The sequence below is a fragment of the Chenopodium album genome, chromosome 17, assembly GCF_948465745.1.
Source record: "Chenopodium album chromosome 17, dcCheAlbu1.1, whole genome shotgun sequence".
Classification (NCBI taxonomy): domain Eukaryota; kingdom Viridiplantae; phylum Streptophyta; class Magnoliopsida; order Caryophyllales; family Amaranthaceae; genus Chenopodium; species Chenopodium album.
In genome coordinates, this window is record NC_137850.1 from 21,627,626 (window position 1) to 21,634,067 (window position 6,442).

A 6,442-nucleotide genomic window follows, 5' to 3' on the forward strand; every position below is an offset into this window, starting at 1 on the left:
AGGAATTAAAAGCTACTCTATTGAGCGCCATAAATGACGCTCATCAAATTCCCCCAAGCTAGACTTTTGCTCGTCCTCGAGCAAAACAAGATCAAAACCAAGGAAAGATGATGACATTATTTAAGCAAAGCAAGAAACAAGAAAATTAGAGAATATAAGAATGTACTCTAACTTACTTTCGTAGGAATCACGGTCAATTTTAGCAACTATAGACAAGCCATTTAAACCCCAAGATCGCTCTAGAGGACGAGTAATGCTCTCGTAAGGGTTTCCTAAGAGATCAACCCATAACTCTCAAGTAAAATGAGGCAAAGCACAAAAAAGGGGAAAAGAGAAAGTTAAAACAAAAAGGAAGAAAAATTGCTCTTACAATGGACTTTTGCAAATATACAAAACACAAATAGATACCAAGCTTTCTAAACAAACAAGGGTAGGCACGTTCCCAGATATCTAAGGTTTATTGAACCTTAGAGCATGCTAAGCATAGAGAACTATCAAGACACAATTCACTTTCATATCAAAACATTTTTAGCACACTCTCCCAATTAGCTTCAAATCTACCTTTAGTGAGCATCTCAATGGCTCCCCGAAAGAACCGGAAAAGAAAGAAGTTTGAGGCTACTCGACATCTCGATTATTGCACACCGCTCTATAAGCTTGACCTACATCTCCCTCCACCGATTTGTAACTCAACCACAAAGGTCAAAAAATCTTGGAAAGGGTTGTAATGTATGGAGAAAAGGGTGAAGGTAGGCTAAAATTTGAAATTTGTAAATCGTGAAGCAAAGATTGGCCAAATCTTAACACCAAAACCAAGTAATCACAAAAAAAAAAACACCAACACCCCCAAGCTTATTCAAAGCAAAAATCACAAACATATATACAAAAAGCGTAAGAACGCTTTCCCCCAAGCTTGAACAAAGCATTGTCCTCAATGCTTAAAATTGGGAGAAAGACACTTACATCAAAATATTTTTTTGAATTTTTCATTTTTCACTTTTTTCAATTTTTGCCAAAGCTTTTGAATGTGCTTTGCTTTTTCTCATTTTTGCATTTTTTAATTTTTTTTACTTTATTTCATTGTCCTCGCCTCTTTTAAATATGGACGGCTTTTTTCAACTTTGCATTTGCTTTTATTCACACAATATTTACAACACAAACTTTCTTTCATTATAAGAACCAAACAATCATTTTCATGTAGTAAAACTCCAACAATAGAGACCAAATGCTTCACAAAAACCAATGATGGGAACACGAATGAAACAAAAGGCTCAAAAGCTAAAGATGTGGCTTGAAAAGAAGGGTATAAGGCTCAAATGGCTAGCAATTAGGCAAATGAAAACCCAAAATAAAGGAAAAAAAACTATCCTAGAAAAGGAAAAATTACCACCTCGAAAGATGCCTTTGTCCTTCCTAAATGGCTCGGTCGCAATCTCGGCAAATGAAAGTCAAATTCTAGTTAAAGCAGACAATAGTCAAGGATCCATGCGTCGCTCATGCAAAATATGGAGAAGGCTAGAAAAGAATGAAACCTCGCATGGTTGTTGCAAAAACTCACTATTAGGTTCAAATTCGCCAAAAGGGAGCAATTGTAAATTTTCAAAAACAAATAGAATCCGGCTTCAAGGTCCCAAATGTTCTAAACGACTCCCTTAGCATACTCTATCCTAGAGTCAACCAAAGATACTCTAAAACCGTGCGAATCATTGTCTTTTAGGAAGGATAATAACTAAAAATGCAAAGTCCTAATGTTACTAAGTCCAAAGCAAAAGCAATAACAAGAAGAAATTAGAGCAATGCCTCAAAAAGAAATGTTTTTTTTTTTTAAATAAAAAAAAAAAAGAGAAGGAGATAACAAGAAGAATAGGCAAAACAAAAAGAAAAATAGAAGAAAAGGAAAAAGAAAAGAGAAAGAAAAGAAAAAAAATAAAGAAGATGAAGAAGGAATATAAAAACACAAGGAAGCAAGCCAAACACATAATATCCCAATCGACAAACAGATGGTCATTCGGCTACAGCGCTAATGACCCCAAACACACTAAGGTGTTAACAGAAAGCAACCTCGAACCATTCAACTCCTCCTAAACTAAACCTAAACTATGCATACAAAAGGGAAAGAAAAAGAGGGAAAACAGAAATATCTCACCCAAAGATCGTGATAAGAAAGAACATGTGCGATAACAAGAAATTCGTTACCAAATTCCAAGCGTCGAATGCTCTCATCGAGGACCTAAAAAGTGAGAGATAAAGAAAAATAACGATATCTACAAGAAAGAATGTTAGTAACTTCATGAAGGAATAAACAAAAGAAATAAAAGAAAATGCAACTTGAAAATTGTGTAATGTTAATGAAGCAAGGGATTGAGTGAGTGAGCTGTGCGAGATGGCGAGGCAAAAGGAGAGGGGGACTGCCCCTGTTATGCGTGCGCACAGACCCATGCGTGTGCGCGCACAACAGGGGTGGTGGTGTGTACGGGGTTTAGGGTGGTGCTCTCATCGGCGCTCTCGAGCATCAAGCTCGAGTAATGCCCACGAGCAGGACAGACCAAAAATCATAAAATTCATCAAAAAGCACTCATTCATGATTAAAGTCCACGAGAGCGCAGCCATGAGAGCACTCTTACACATAAATCTCATCTTCATTTTAATTCAACTTCAAACTCTTGAAACTTTCAAATGACACCAAAATTGTCGGAAATATAAATCTAGTTAATCCCAAGGTACCTAAAATCAAGAAAACAAAGAGAAATAAGAAAGTGTCTCAAAAATATAAAAGAAATAAAAAGAACGAAAAATTAAAAGAAAGGATTAGAAAACCGGGTTGCCTCCCGGGAAGCGCTTGTTTAACGTCATAGCTCGACGCTTCCTCCAAATCATGGAGGGTCAAAGAAAACCATCTTATTTAAAGTGGTTGAGGGGACAAACTCTTCCTCAATTCTTAGCAACTTGACATCGTTGCTTGATGAACTCTCACTTGATAAAACTTGCGAAACAAGCTTATTTTGCTTCAACTTAATTTTCCTCTTTCTAAAAGCTCTCTTTTTCTTCTTTGTCTTTTTACTCCTTCTAGTGGACGGCTTCTCACCATCAACACACTTGGAGTCAACCTCGTCTTCATGAGGGTAGAGCTCAAACCATGGAGGAATATCAATCATCTCCTCATCCTTAAGCTTCAAAGGCCCCTTTTTCTCTTCACTAACCTTCTGGCATTCAACACTCAAAGGAACATCATCAAAAACCTCAAGAATATTGTTAGTAGAAGAAACAACCATGCAAATATTATCATTAAATTGAGGGGAATTTTCACACATAATTCCATTCATAAGGGACAATGATTCATGCATCGGCTTAAGCTCAAAACTAGCCTTAATGTTACCAACTCTCAAAGTAATAAGACCTCCTTTCACATCTATCAAAGCTCCCAAAGTAGCTAAGAAAGGTCTCCCAAGAATGATAGGTATGTTATCATCTTCCGCTATCTCTAGCATAATAAAATCAACCGGAATGGTGAACTCTCCTATCTTGAGGGGAACATCATCAACTCTTCCCTGTGGAAACTTAATAGATCGATCGGCCAATTGCAAAGTCATGTTGGTTGGAAGAAGCTCACCTAGCTTAAGCTTCCTAAAGACCGAATAAGGCATGATACTCACACTATCACCAAGATCACAAAGAGCATTTTGGAACAACTTTCCATTGATTTTGCAATGGATGGAGAAATTACCCGGATCTTTCATTTTCTTAGGTAAGTCATTATGAATCAAAGCACTACAACATTCCCCAACCTCCACCGAATCTATCTCATTGCACTCCCTCTTACCACTCAAGATTTCCTTAAGGAACTTAGAGTATCTAGGCATTTAGGTCATGGCTTCCGTAAAAGGGATTCAAAGGTGAACTTCCTTAAGCATATCAAGAAATCTCCCAAATTGTTCATCAATCTTGTTTCTCAAAAACTTTTGGGGATATGGAAGTTTGGGCTTGATCACCTCCTCTTGCAGTTTTTCATCAGTCTTCTTTTCCTCTTGGGTTTCCTTACTCACCTTCTTTGACACATTGCTCTCTTTTTCCTCACTTGAATCACTCATCTTCTCATCTTCCTCACTCTTCCTAGAAACACTCTCTTTAATAACTTTCCCACTCCTTGTGGTGATGGAATACACGGGTTTCTTAAGTTCAACCCCTTGTAAGGGTAATGAAGAAGAGCTTGCTTGGTATTTTAAAGCATTGGCAAGTTGAGAAATTTGGTTTTCAATCATCTTATTGTGGGTCATCATTTCATTAAACTTCTTATCACTCACCGCCATGTAGGTGTTCAAAAACTTGGTTTGGTTTTCAATGATTTCCTCCAAGTTAGTCCCAGAAGAAGAAGAGGGTTGAACATAGGAATTATCACTTTGGGTCTTTGGAGCAAAACCGAGTGGGGGACCCCTTTGAGCATTGTTTTGAAAATTTCCCCTATTTTTGTTGTTCCAATTACCTCTACTTTGATTTTGACGATAACCTTGATTATGGTTACCATAACCTTGGTTATGATTACCATAATTTTGGTTTTGATTTTGGCTACTATAACCTTGGTTGTTATAGTTACCTCGGGAATTTTGGTTCCCTTGGTTCCTATTACCACCACCTTAGTTATAGTTGTCAAAATTTCCATGGTTGTAATTCCTATTCCATTGACCTCTTTGATTCTCAAACCTAGAATCATTATTGTTTGACACATAGTTCACATGCTCATTCACATTTCCATCTTGATCATCACAAACATCCATACATGCATGAGGGCAATTAGAAGCATCATGATCATACGATCCACAAACATCACAAAACAAGCAACCACTAGGCATGTTATTAGAAGAGGGAAAGGGTTGATAGTTAGAAGACCTACCTCTCCCCTTAGATTGGGAAGGAAGATTTGAAACTTGGGAGGCAGCACTTTCCAACTTTGCCTTGATAGCGGACATTTCCTTCCCCAAGTTTGTCATTTGTGACGACAAGTTGTTTATGGCATTAAGATGATCAACCGAGTACACCGAAGACCTACTCTTGCTAGTTGACTCCCTTTCACCATCTTGCCAATCTCTATAGTACCTCACTACGTCTTTAATTATGTCTACCACTTCCTCCTCCGTTTTATTCATAATGGGACCTCCGACTCCTCCATCAAGACACAACTTTCCTTGAGGACTTAGGCCACCATAGAAGATTTGAATAATTTGGTAAGTAGGAATTCCATGGTGAGGACATTCTCTTTGATACTCCTTGTGCCTCTCCCATGCTTTATAGAGGCTTTCACTAGACTTTTGCTTGAAACCTTGAATCAAAGATTTACCCTCCGCCATTTTCTTTTGTGGGTAAAACGGGATAAAAATTCCTTGGTCACTTCATCCCATGTCCTTAGAGAATTGGGTTTGACCTCCTTGTCTAACCATTCCAAGGCATGCCCTACGAAAGAAAAGGGAAAAAGTTTAAGGAGGTTGAATTCTTGGGAAATTCCATTCACTTTGATAGTGTTGCAATACTTTTCGAACTCATTGAGATGGTTTAGCGGGCTTTCATGTTTAACCCCACTAAATTGTCACCTCTCTATCAAAGTGATCATTTCCGGCCTTATTTCAAAGTCATTTTCCAGTGTTTTAGGTGGAGCAATCCCACTTTCAAACCTATATGCACCCGGAATCCCCAATTCCTTCAACGCCGCCCTTGGATTTTCTCCCATCCTTATTTTTTCTTCTTGTTGTGGTTCCTCTTCACTTGGAGGGCTAGAACTCAAAGAACATCTAGCAACTCTTATCCTTGGAATTGTCCTCTCAATTTCCGAATCAAGTGCCACTAATGAACGACCACGTGCTCTACGCATACAATCTCAAACGAAACAATTAGTAGCACGGCTACAAATGTAGCCAAAAAAAGAAAAATCTTTTTGTATTTTCCAATTAAAAATGAAGTAGACTCAACAACTATAACAAAGCACCAATATCACTCCTCGGCAACAGTGCCATTTTGACGTGTCGTAATCTAGGTCGTTGAAATCTAAAGCACCACCAATCAAACAATTAATAAAGTCAAACTTATTCCCAGTATAGGACAAGTCCGAGTCGAACCACGAGGAATGAGAGGGAGAATGCTATAGCCTATGGTCAAGCTACTTCGAAGAATGAGAGGTAAAGTGAATTGAATTGTAACTAAGGTTTCAATTAACTAATCAAGTCAAGAAAATCAATATGCTAAACACTAGGGATTAAGATTCCACATGCAATCTCAATGACTATGCCAATCAATGAAGAACTCAACTGATTCAAACGTTGCAAAGGACAAACAATAGTTGCAATTAATAGAATTCAAGAGCTATCTCCTATAAGTCAAGCTATGGTTCACTATGAATGACTAACAAGGAAAATCACAATCAAATTCAACCAATTAAAGCGATTTTCAAATCAAG

General features: G+C 37.8%; 1 pseudogene; it reads left to right on the forward strand.

The window, feature by feature from the left end:
* Positions 1 to 5,229: 5,229 nt before the first annotated feature.
* On the forward strand, positions 5,230 to 5,329 carry LOC145590263 (small nucleolar RNA R71; annotated as a pseudogene).
* Positions 5,330 to 6,442: the final 1,113 nt, after the last annotated feature.